General features: G+C 49.1%; 1 protein-coding gene across 1 annotated transcript in view; it reads left to right on the top strand.

Annotated features, from left to right (window-relative positions):
- Positions 1 to 12,823, top strand: part of PRR35 (proline rich 35) — a 68,235-nt gene that overhangs the window by 45,276 nt on the left and 10,136 nt on the right. The window lies entirely within an intron of this gene.

Genomic DNA, 12,823 nt, shown 5'->3' with positions numbered 1-12,823 from the left:
CCCTCACCCCACCTGGTGCTTCCCTCCTCCCCCACCCCTCCCGGGCTACCTTGGCAGTTATCCCCCTATTTGTGTTATGAATTAATAAAGAATGCATGAATGTGAAGTAACAATGACTTTATTGCCTCTGCAAGCGGTGATCAAAGGGGGGAGGGAAGGATGGTTAGCTTACAAGGAAGTAGAGTGAACCAAGGGATTCGGGGGTTTCCATCAAGGAGAAACAAACAGAACTTTCACATTGTAGCCTGGCCAGTCATGAAACTGGTTTTCAAAGCTTCTCTGATGCGCACCGCGCCCTCCTGTACTCTGCTAACCACCCTGGTGTCTGGCTGTGCGTAATCAGCAGGCAGGCAATTTGCCTCAACCTCCCACTCCACCATAAACGTCTTCCCCTTACTCTCACAGATATTGTGGAGCACACAGCAAGTGGTAATAACAATAAGAATATTGGTTTCGCTGAGGTCTAACTGAGTCAGTAAACTGCGCCAGCGCACTTTTAAATGTCCAAATGCACATTCTACCACCATTCTGCACTTGCTCAGCCTATAGTTGAACAGCTCCTGACTACTGTCCAGGCTGCCTGTGTACGGCTTCATGAGCCATGGCATTAAGGGGTAGGCTGGGTCCCCAAGGATAACTATAGGCATTTCAGCATCCCCAGTGGTTATTTTCTGGTCTGGGAAGAAAATCCCTTCCTGCAGCTTTTGAAACAGCCCAAAGTTCCTGAAGATGCTAGCATCATGTACCTTTCCAGGCCATCCCATGTTGATGTTGATGAAACATCTCTTGTGATCCACCAGTGCTTGCAGCACCATTGGAAAGTACTCCTTGCGGTTTATGTACTTGCTGGCTTGGTGCTCCGGTGCCAAGATAGGGATATGGGTTCTGTCTATCGCTCCACCACAGTTAGGGAATCCCATTGCAGCAAAACCATCCACTATGACCTGCACATTCCCCAGAGTCACTACCCTTGATATCAGCAGCTCTTTGATTGCGTTGGCTACTTGGATCACAGCAGCCCCCATAGTAGATTTGCCCACTCCAAATTGATTCTCGACTGACCGGTAGCTGTCTGGTGTTGCAAGCTTCCACAGGGCTATCACCATTCACTTGTGAACTGTGAAGGCTGCTCTCATCTTGGTATTCTTGTGCTTCAGGGCAGGGGAAAGCAAGTCACAAAGTTCCATGAAGTGCCCTTACGCATGCGAAAGTTTCGCAGCCACTGGGAATCGACCCAGACCTGCAACACTATGCAGTCCCACCAGTCTGTGCTTGTTTCCCGGGCCCAGAATCGGCGTTCCATGGCATGAACCTACCCGTTAACACCATGATGTCCACATTGCCGGGGCCCGTACTTTGCGAGAAGTCTATGTCCATGTCTATGTCCTCATCACTATCGTCACCGTGCTGCTGTCGCCTCCTCGCCTAGTTTTGCTTTTGCAGGTTCTGGTTCTGCATATACTGCAGAATAATGGCTGTGGTGTTTACTGTGCTCATAATTGCAGCGGCGATCTGAGCGGGCTCCATGCTTGCCGTGCTATGGCGTCTGTGCTGAAAAAAGGTGCAAAGTGATTGTCTGCTGTTGCGAGGAGTGAATGATGACATGGCTTACAGGGTTGTCACACAGAATGGCCCCCTCAAGGATTAAACTCACAGCCCTAGGTTTAGCAGCCCAATGCTCAAACCACTGAGCTATCCCACCTCCACTAGTCACAGAGGGAGGGAGGAGCAAATGAATACAAAACAAATCTGGTCTCTTTATTGTTTTGATCCACTCAATCTCTTTTATACATCTTAGGCTGGCAGCAGATGGTGCAGTACGACTGCTAGCCATCGTTGTCTCCTGGCTGCTTGCCAGAAGACGGTGCAGTATGACTGCTGGCCATTGTTGTCTCCCATATCCAGGTCCCCCCGGCTGACCTCACTGAGGCCAGCCAGGAGCACACATATCTGCCCAGGCGCCCCCAACCGACCTCACCGACGTCGGCTAAAAGAGCACCGAGGAAACGATGACGATGGCTACCAGTCATGATGCACCGTCTGCTGCCAAAAGGCAATGAGCTGCTGCTGTGTAGCAATACAGTACCATGTCTCGCAGCACCTAGAAAACATATGGTGAGGGTGAGCTGAGCAGGCTCCATCCTTGCTGTGGTATGTTGTCTGCACGGGTAACCCAGGAAAAAAGGCAAGAAATGATTTATTGCTGTTGCTTTCATGGGGGGGCTGACGACATTTACCCAGAACCACCAGTGACAATGTTTTTGCCTCATCAGGCATTGGGAGCTCAACTCAGAATTCCAATGGGCAGTGGAGACTGCAGGAACTGTGGGATAGCTACCCACAGTGCAATGCTCCGGAAGTCGACGCTAGCCTCGCTACTGTGGACGCACTCCATCAAGTTAATGGTCTTAATGGTCTTAAGTGGAGACACACACAATCGACTGTATAAAATCGATTTCTAAAAAATCGACTTCTATAAATTCGACCTAATTTCGTAGTGTAGACATACCCTTAGTGTAAGTTATTTTCTGGGAAACAGAATATTCCATTAGGAAATGTCATATGGGGGTGTTTTTCCCCATCTTTAAACAATTAATAATACTCATAACAACCCCCCTGGGAGCTACAATAAGAAAATGGAACAATCTACTTGTATTCCGGTAGGATTAGAGACATGAATCAGGTGTCAGGGCCCCCAGGTGCAAGATGCTGGACACATGGAAATGAATCAGTACTGGCAGGGGTTTTAAAATGCCACTTTGTTCTCACTAAGAGAGCCCTGACAGCCAAGCAGATCAGATCTACAGGACTGAGCAGGTTCCCTGATGCTTCAAGCAGAGGGTCCACTGTGTATTATTTGAAGACAAAATGGACTGGAATAGGGCTGCAGTGTTAATTTACATTTACAGAGCACCTTCAAGCCATTCTGTGGAAGGGGAAGCCCAGGAACAGTGACGTTAAGTTACTTCCGCCAAGTCACATAGTAAGTCAATGGCTGAGACAGGAGTAGAACCCAGGAGTCCTAGTACCCAGGCCCCTGTTCCTTATGCACTAGTGCAAAGCATCTGATAAACTATGGGTGTTTTATCCAACTCATTTAGCTCTCTGAGGACATTCCCAGAATCCTGTGGGAATGCATCATTGTGAGGCAGTGTTTTCTAGTGGATAGAGCACCGCCTCTGGGCATAAGAGACATGGGTTCTATTCCTGGCTTGACCTGGCTGCTAGGTAACCTTAGACAAGTCATTTCAGTCCCCTGTGCCTCAGTTTCCCTACCTGTAAAATGAGAATAATGATACTTGACCTTCTTAGCAAAGTGCTGTAAGATCTACTGATGAAAATCACTATGTGAGAGCTGGGCTCACTCTCTGCTCTTATTGCATGATTTGGCTAGACCTGAAAATAAAATGTCTTGAGTGGGTACCTGTCCCCTATACAGATTTGGGTGCTTTTCAGTAGAATACATATGATGCGATTGCTACCATCCTAACCTCCAAGGAAAATGGCAGGTTTCACCAGGGCAGGTGGGAGGAACCTGCAACAAAACAGCTGGTCAAAGCTTTTGGCAGCTAGTTGGGATCCAGTTGCGGATCTTGTTCTTTAGGAGTCCTGGTAGCTGATTGGAGCACTGCAGTGCTGGGACTATTCCACTCCAGGGCTTGTAGATCATAAGGTTCCAGATCCCCTAAGAGCCAAAGCTCAGGTTTGAGGCATCCCAAGCAAATGATTCAGACATCATATATTGAGCATCACAGCTTCAATCTAGAATGAGGTGGGAGAAGCAAAGAGTCACAAGGGAAGGGCTCAAGTAATAGATCTGGGACTGGGATCTGACAAGAGGGGAAGACTATGGTGCATCATGGGAGATGTAGTCTGGCCAGGGAACAAGGCCCTTAGAGGAGAATGGGTGTATGAGGCAATCTAACTACATCTCCCATGAGGCACGGTCATGGCATTTCTGAATAGCTTTTGGCTGAAAGTTTTTGGGTTTGGGCTGGAAACTTAGTTTTTGAAATTTCATCCTTGCCTCATTCACTATACACCAACCGTCTTCAGCAGTGATTAAGGCAGGGGTCCTCCAGACAACAGCCTCCTTAAATACACTACTGTCACAAAGGGGAGCTGGGCAATCATGCCTAATGGTTGGAGCAGGAGCCAGGGGACAGAGCCAGAGTCAGGAACCAAAGCCAGGGGACAGAGCTATAGACAGGAAACCAGTATGGATGCAGGGCTGGACCAGTCTGGGTGCAGGACAAGAGTAAGGCTGAGAATCAGGCAAACTGATCAAACAAACTCCAGGGAGGTCACTGGAAACAAAACCTGCTGAGGTTAGAAAGCAAAGAGGGGGTTTTGCTGAGGGCCAGGTTGGGAACCCCTTCCTCATACTGGCGAACTGTTACCAAAATAGGGACTCTGGAGCACTGTCCTTGCATAACTACTCACGCCTGAGAGCACAGGGCTCACACTCTGGCCCGTGGATTGTAAGTGTCTTTTGGATTGTTTAATGGTACCTCTGACAGTTATTCTCTCTCCAATTCCTTCTCTCTTTCACTTCCCACTTTTACTGTCCTGCTCTTGCTATGCCATTCTCTCTCTCTCTCTCTCCCTCCTTCCCTCTCTCTGTTCTCCACTCTCTCTCCTTTCCCTTCCTGCTGCAGTCCCGCTTGCTGACCTGGCCCGTGTCCCTCTTCTTCCCTCCCTCCTTCATTTACTTCTCGAGGCTGCTCTTGATGGAGGGTGCAGAGATCCTGTAATTCCCAGGCACAGGTGCAAAGTCCCTGCTGTGTTCCTGCCCCCCGGGCACATCCCCGTAACGCCTCATCTGATAGCCCAGTGGAAATAATGTATTGTGGCAGGCAGAGAAATTCAGCAGACCAAGAAGATCTGCTAGTGCAAGAATTGCTCCGAAACCAGGAGCACAAACACCTGTCCCTCTTCTCCGTGGGCCTGATCCAAAGCTCATTGACTCTCATCGACTTCATCTCTCCATCTGTATCGTTTTTCCTTCTCTCGCTCACATGCTCTATTTCTCACTCTTTCCCTCTCCCTTGGTCTCTTTTCTCAGTGTTTCTGCCTTTTGCTCCCTCTCTCTCTCTTTGCTGCTTTGAGGAGGGTAGAAGTGGCAGGATCAGTTCAAAGAGGGGTGTGTTGTGTTTGCATGTAAGCCCTTGCCTCTCTCCTGTATCAAACCAGCGAGCCCTTCACAAAACAGTCCTGCCGTCCCTCTTAATGGGGCAGGAGAAGGGCATTTTTCCGGCAGCATGGAAGGAGGAGGAATCAAGTGCACAGAAATGGAACAACCAGTTCCAGTCTCCCAGCAAATATTTCTGCAGCCGCCTCTGGCATATAAACAGCAAATGTTTGTGCAACTGACCTGCAAACACACTGTGTACTCCAGCAGGGCTGAGACTCCCAGCTTTCAGCTCCACCAGCACTTGATTCAGCTTTTCTTGCCCTAGAAGAGGACAAAATCTATCTCAAGCTTTTTGGCAGGGGAAACATGAATAGACCAGTCGGTGTTAACAAATGGCCTTGAGTCTGCTACCCATGTAAATCAGGAGTAATGCCACTGAGCAGTGGAGTTACAATACTGGGGTGAGGGAGAGGAGATTTGGGCCCATTCTGTGTACCTATACGGGTGGCCTTTTCAACAGAATCTGTGAGGGATTTAAGTGCTCAAATACCTTAGAGACTGGGAGCCCAAAATCCCTTATGCTTGAAAATCCCAGCAATATGGAGTATGTGTACAACGTGTGTGTATAGATAAACCTATCATTCTTCATGGGTGTAACTGAGGGCAGAGTCTTGCCACATATATATACGTATACACACATACTCATTCACATGACCTGATTGTGATCTCAAGAACAAGGGTGTCATTCCAGAGGAACTCCATTTAAATCAATATGGATACTTAATACCTACATGGGTGTTACTGAGAGCAGAATAAGGCCCAGGTTTCTAACTGCAAACTATAAAGCTGCGATTATAATCAACATTCTCTGCTGACAATATAAATCTCAGCAAGTTACAAGAATCCTGAGATCATTAGAATCACAGCCTCATAACAATCAATGCAGCTTGGATGCATTTTATTTTTTAATGTTAGTTGGGAATTTTTCCCCCTGCAATTCTGGTTGTGCAAGGCCCAGACACTTGCACGTGCAAATCTGATGCCAAAATTAGCTGACGGCTTGAATACCATTGTGAAAATCCTTGGGGTTTTGCACATGCAAAATCTAGAAAGCAAATCTCTCCTTATCTCTCTCTGTAATCTTTCAGCAATTTTGACTTTGGAAACTGTGGCTCTAGCCAATATAATTTAACATTTTTGTTCCTTCAAATCAAAGCTACTAACTGTCCCGCAAAATGCATTCTGTATTTTTTTCAGCCACTTAGAAATGTTGCTATATCTCTCAGGGTTTCTAGCACAGACCAGGGCTAAAATGCAGTTAAAAACTGTGAGTAATACTTTTACTGACAAAGAAAATGGCTAGAAAAAACAAAATTGTAAGTCTGGATACTAAATCCAGACCCCTGGAACGTCCTCCCCCCCACACCCCACTAAAACAGGTAAGTTCTTATAATAAAAAGCGAATGGGGGCCCACTTGAACTGCTTGGGGCCCTAAGCAATTGCTTAGTCTGCTTATGCCTTGCCCCAGCTCTGGTCTTGGTTGAGGGGAGGCTGAGCTGGAGTGGGGTGCCAGGTGCCCGGCTGAGGGGGGTAACTAACCCTATTCCTGCTTTAGGTCACTATCTCAACTCCTACAACCAGTGTGACTCTGGTCCCCTGCCAGACTAATGAAGGCATCACTGCCTCACCCTACATCCTGAGTGATGCCTCTCTCCTGCCTTATCCTCATTCAACCCTGTCCGCTTTGCCCAGACACTTTGAGAGCTGGGCCAGCAGCTCCTGAGCCCTCTGATCTCTCCCTGCTCCCCCCACAAAGTCTGTTTCTCTCGATCTCCCCTCGCCTTTTTTTACTCTCTTTCCCCCTCTCCTCTACCCCGCAGCCCATGTGACAGGGCTGGGCTGGGAGACTGCCCAGGGCTGGGCCTGAAGTCAACCAGTCTTCGCTCTCCTCACTCCCAGGGATCGGGCTGGACCCAGGAGTGAAGCAGGAAATCCTTAAAGTGCAGTTTGTTGTCCCCCACCCGCCCCTCCGTTTATGACTTGTGTCCATGGTGCGCAGGGCAGTGTTTCCTGGCCCAGCCCCACAGGAGAGTCCCGGAGCCTGGAGCCAGTGAGTGCAGGGCAGATGGGGACTAGGGTTGCCAAGTGTTCGGTTTTCGACTGGAATGCTTGGTTGAAAAGGGACTCCGGCGGCTCCAGTCAGCACCACTGACTGGGCCGCTAAAAGTCCAGTCGGCAGCGCACCAGCCTGCCTGTCCTAGCTCTGCACGGCCCCCAGAAGCAACCGGCATGTCCGGCTTCTAGGTGCAAGGGCAGCCACGGGGGCTCTGCGTGCTGCCCCTGCCCCAAGTGCTGGCTCCGGAGCTCCCATTGGCCAATGGGAGCTGTGGGGGTGGCACCTGCGGGTGCAGGCAGAATGCAGAGCCCCCTGACCTCTCTGCCTAGGAGCCGGACATGCTGGCCGCTTCCGGGAGCCACACAGACCCAGGGCAGGCAGGCAGGGAGCCTGCCTTAGCCCTGCTGCAATGCAAACCGGGAGCCACCTGAGGTAAGCACCACCTGGCTGGAGCCTGCACCCTGAACCCCCTTCTGCACCCTAACCCCCTGCCCCAGGTTGGAATCCCCTTTTGCACTCTAACTCTCTCCTGGAGCCTGCACCCTACACCCCAACCCCTGCACTGAGCGCCCTCCTACACCCAAACTCCCTCCCGGAGCCCACACCCCCTCCTACATCCCACCCTCCTGTCCCAGCCATGAGCCCCCTCCTGCACCCCAAATCCCTCATCCCTGGCCCCACCCCAGAGCCTGCACCCTTAGCCAAAGACCTCACCACTGCCTGAACCCCAACCCCCTGCCCAGCTGGGTGAAAATGAGTGAGTAAGTGGGGGTGGGGGAGAGTGAGCAATAAAGGGAGAGGGGATGGAGTGGGAGCAGGGCCTCAGAGAAGGGGTAGAGCCACAAGGCAAGGGTGATCAATTTTGTGTGATTAGAAAGTTGGGAACCCTAGCAGGGACTACAGCCAGCTGGGGTCCCGAGGGACCCTCCACTAGGTAGGTCCTAGGCACTCACCAGCTCCAGCCCTCTGCCCACCTAACCACACCAACAAGCAGGGCAAGAGTCATGGAATATCAGGGTTGGAAGGAATCTCAGGAGGTCATCTAGTCCAACCCCCTGCTCAAAGCAGGACTAATCCCCAGACAGATTTTTGCCCCAGACCCTAAATGGCCCCCTCAAGGATTGAACTCACAACCCTGGGTTTAGCAGGCCAATACTCAAACCACTGAACTATCCCTCCCCCTTGGAGGGCAGGGTCTGTGATCAGAGTGGAGGGGTAAGGGATCCAGCCCTGGCTATGTTGGGGGAGAGGGCTGCCCCACTGGGTGCACAGCTTGGCCTTCCTACGCAACAGAGTGTGTGATCCTCCAGTTAGTTGAAATTGATTTTTTGCAAACATACAGGATGCTTTTTTGCCCCCATCAAAGCCCTGGCAGCAGCAGTGGGAGAGGAGGAAATTCAGTGTTCCCTGCAGCATTTCCTTCCTCAGAGAGTCCCCTCATCCCATTCTCCAGGGCCACTCTCAGGATTGCCAACCCCAAAGGTGCAAAAAGCATAAGTCAAGATCCCAGAAATCATGCTTTTAAAAAGAGCTGTATTGTTTTTTCAGTTTTTCAATTCTTTTCTCTCTCCCGTGTGCATGTGACAATGTTGGTGATTTATGAAGGTGGTTTTCCCTCCTACTGCGGTTCTCTAACCCCCACATCTGCCCATACCTAGCAATGAATCGGTTCTAGCCCCCTTCAGTTCTCCCTTGCCAACAGCTCATCAATTCTGTGACCAAATGGTCAATCTGGGTTTTGGCTTTTCACCACAATTGATAGGGTTCTGACCAGAGTTGGAGGGTGAGGGGCCCAGCCAAAGAGGGGGGAATGGAGGGGCACCCTAAACCTAACACTAAATCCAACCCTGAGGCTTCACACCTCTGTCCTGAGTACCAAATAATGAATTTACTGGAAATCAGACTTTTCCACTTTTCTGATTTTCACCACAATTAATAGGGTTAATTTGATGCCTAGAATATTCCCTAAAATGTTGCTATTGATTAGATGCAGCATTCAAAAGTTATAGACAGACAGAGAAATGCCATTGAGTTGACTGTAAGGCTCATTTTGTATGGCCAATTAAACATGCTTTATGTTAACTTACGGGCTTTCCTGAATCAGGGCCTAGGTAGTGAGCACCCTATTGATTGTAGTCGGCTTGTCCTTCCACTCACCTGGAAGGATTGAGTCATAAGAGAATATGTTTTTATAACAGTTAATGAGTGCGGAGACTGGGCAGCAGAACTCTATGTGTAACATCTCCTTGCTTGTCATGATCCCATCTTTCATCACTCAGATTTCTGACCCCTCAGCCATTGCTCTTTATAACACTGTGACTATCCTCAGCTGTCCATCATGTTTGGAGTTACAAAGACAGGGTATGGGCAGAAGAGTATCTTTGCACTGAGAGGTTAAGCACTACTGTCACCTCCCAGAAAGCTTGGACTGTTGTTATATTGTCTAGGTTTCTCTCCCTTCATTCTTTGGCTATTCTTCTTCCAACCAAAGATATGTGCAGTACTGTGCTTCCACAGCATTTTCTACCAGAGGCAGTCAAGTGCTTTACAAGTGCCCCTGAGTTAGCCCCTTCCTGCTCCTCTGAGAACTAGATCAAGAGTATTATTATCCCCATTTGACAGGTGAAGAAGTTGATGCATAAAAAGGGGGAAGGGACTTGCCCAAAGTCCCAAGGAGAAACAGTGGCAGAGCCAGGAACAGAGCCAGGTTTTCCAGACAGCGATGTCTGTGCTTGAGCCTTAAGACAGTTGAAAACAGGAGCTTTCTTTGCTATGGGTCCATCTGCTCCCATTGCCCATTTCCCCCCTGGAGTCTCAGTCCTCTGGGCCATCACAACTGGTGGCTATGGAAATGACCGTCATGTCCCAGAAGGAGTCAGTGTGACTCACCTTCCTGTGAGGTGCTAGCATGGGCTAGCAATTCGAGCAGGGCACTAGAAAAGGTGTGGGCAGATTCAGCACCGCATCTCCACTCTGTACAGAAGGCACAGGATGGGGGTGTAGAGCAGCCAGGGGAGGCATGAATCACCTCAGTGGAGTCTATTCCCGTCTTTGCTACTGACTCCCTGTGTGACCTTGCACAAGTTACTGCCACTCTCTCTGCCTCAGTTTCCTTGTGTTAATAATGGAGCGATGATACTCTCCTTTGTAAAGTGCTTGGAGATCCACTGTGGAAGGTGCTGGGAGCAGAGTATCATTGTTATTAATACACTATATCATCTCTGCCCCTCTGTTTCCTGGGGGTGAGAGAACACCCTCCTGTGTTGAAACTTCACCTGAAAGGTATTACATTAGTAAGCAGCAATTGTTAATACTAATGATTATTCATAAGGAGTCATCTTTAAATGTCCTTGGCACTGAGGAACAAGTCATGGAGCCAAAGTTCCCCTGATGGCCCTTAAAGGGGCCTGATTCTCTGAGGGCACATACTCAGTACAGTCTGTAAAGCAGGCCCCCAAGACTTCCAGTATTGCTTGCAAGCTTCTTAATAGAAGGGTCCAGATGCAACAGCTTAACCTGAGTGGTATGGCAGGTGGTGGGGGGTGTTATGCAGACAAATCCTGACCAAGGGAGAAGGTTTGCATGGGAGTCACAATGCTACTTTGGAGGGGACAGGTTTCCTTCTGCAAAACCTTTTCCCATTCGCCCTGGAGGGCTTCTGAATTTCCAGCCAACAGGAGCTGAGCAGATTGCTTCTCCTAATGGCTCTGGCTGCCCGTGTCAGTGGCAACCTGGAGAAGCCGCTTCCAAGATCCCCTGCTCCTCCTCCTCCTCCTTCCCAGGGCTGTTTTCTCCCATTTGCAGAGCTGGCAGCATGCACACAGGTGTCCCAGAGTTAATGCCAAACAGACTCCAAGAGCCTGTCAGCTCCCACAGGCTGTAGCTGCAGGTAGGAAGGCAGAAGCTCCTGCTGGAAGGGCTCTGCCTCCCTCTGCATAACCGTGGGGTCAAATCTGCCCTTGGATCTGCATGGACAGCTCCCATTGATGTCAGTAGGAGCCTCTTGTGTGAATCCCAGGGCAGTATTGGATCCCTAGAAATTAAACAGATTGGTTTCATGAGGAGTCCTTGTTTTCTGTCTTCACATTGCAGAAGAACGGTCCCTTTCCCCAGAATCACTGCAAGGGTTTTCTTTTGTTAATGAAGGGCAAAATATTGCATTGACTCGCAGAAGGGACTGGATGGCTGCAGGTCTGGCAATGAGACATAGGGAGACTATGGCTTTTGTGGCCTATGGTTCCATAAGTGACTACTCATTTGGGGTGGCCACCATTTTGGGCATCAGAGGGCGGGTGCTCAGCTCTCTGAAGGTCAGCCCCCATTAACATACAAAATCTCTAGTCACTTTTGCAGATTTAGGCCATGGTTCCAACGTGGCATCCAGGCCAAGACAATAGGGAGTGGAAGCTGCCACCAGCTGATGACTGTTTGGTATCCTCTGTAAGATGAGGTGGTGCCTTCAATCCAGCTCTTAGGGCTGCAGACCCTCCAAGATTGTCCTGGAGTCTCCAGAAATTAAAGATTAATCTGTAATTAAAGATTATGTCATGTGATGAAATCTCTAGGAATTCATCCAACCAAAGATGACAACCCTATTAGTGAAGGCAGACCACATCACTCAGCCTCTCTGTGTCTTAGCTCACCGTCTGTTAAAGGGGCTAGTAATCACAAGGGGTGTTGTGAGGATAACTATATAATTCATTGGGAGGTGCTCAGGTCAGATCAGGTAGGTTTCTAAGATAGATAGATCTGCTGCTATTTGAAAAAGGGACTTTTCTCAGAGTCGCTCTAAGGGTTTTATTTTCTGGTTTGCAAGGAAGAAAAGCATACTGCACAAAACCCCAACAATAGGGAAGGCCAGACAGCTCAGAGGCTGACAGTGAGACCACACTGGCACTGGAGTCTGCAGAGTCCGGTGGGAATAGGAGGGAATAGGACTTTCACTAAACTGTGCGTTTCTTTATATGCTTTTATTTCTCATACACTCCCGGCTTCTAAGCTGATAAGATGCCAAACTCACTGGCCTGAAAGAGGAAGACAGAGTGACTATAAGTTTGTCTGTAAGTCAGCTGAAGCTTGATCTCAAGAGTATAGCCACCGGGAGAGCTAGCTGGGGTTTGCACAAAGATACCACGGTAATCAGGGACAGGGGAATGCAGATAGGAACATGACTCTCCATTGGGGTTTCAGTAAAGTGTGAAATTGAAATCAGTAAATTGGACTTTAAAGGGCACCATTTTCAGAAGTGGCCTGTACACTTGCCCCTGCAATATTGCCTCTGTGCATGTCAAACTACATTGTGCATGCCAGTCAGGTAACTGCCCATCTAATCCCCGACTTGACAGAGGTGTATAAAATCATGAATAGGGAAGTGTTATTGACCCCTTCATATACCACAAGAGGTAGGTGTCACCCCATGAAATTAAGACAGCAGGTTTAAAGCAAACAAAAGGAAGTACTTCTTACAATGCACAGTCAACCTGTGGAACTCATTAGCATGGGATGTCATGAAGGCCAAAAGTATAACTGGGTTCAAAAAAGAATTAGACACGTTCATGGATAATAGGTCCAT

This window comes from Mauremys mutica, chromosome 11 (assembly GCF_020497125.1).
Source record: "Mauremys mutica isolate MM-2020 ecotype Southern chromosome 11, ASM2049712v1, whole genome shotgun sequence".
Lineage (NCBI taxonomy): Eukaryota > Metazoa > Chordata > Testudines > Geoemydidae > Mauremys > Mauremys mutica.
Note: the sequence above shows the minus strand (reverse complement) of the source record. Positions and strands in the feature narration are given on the sequence as shown.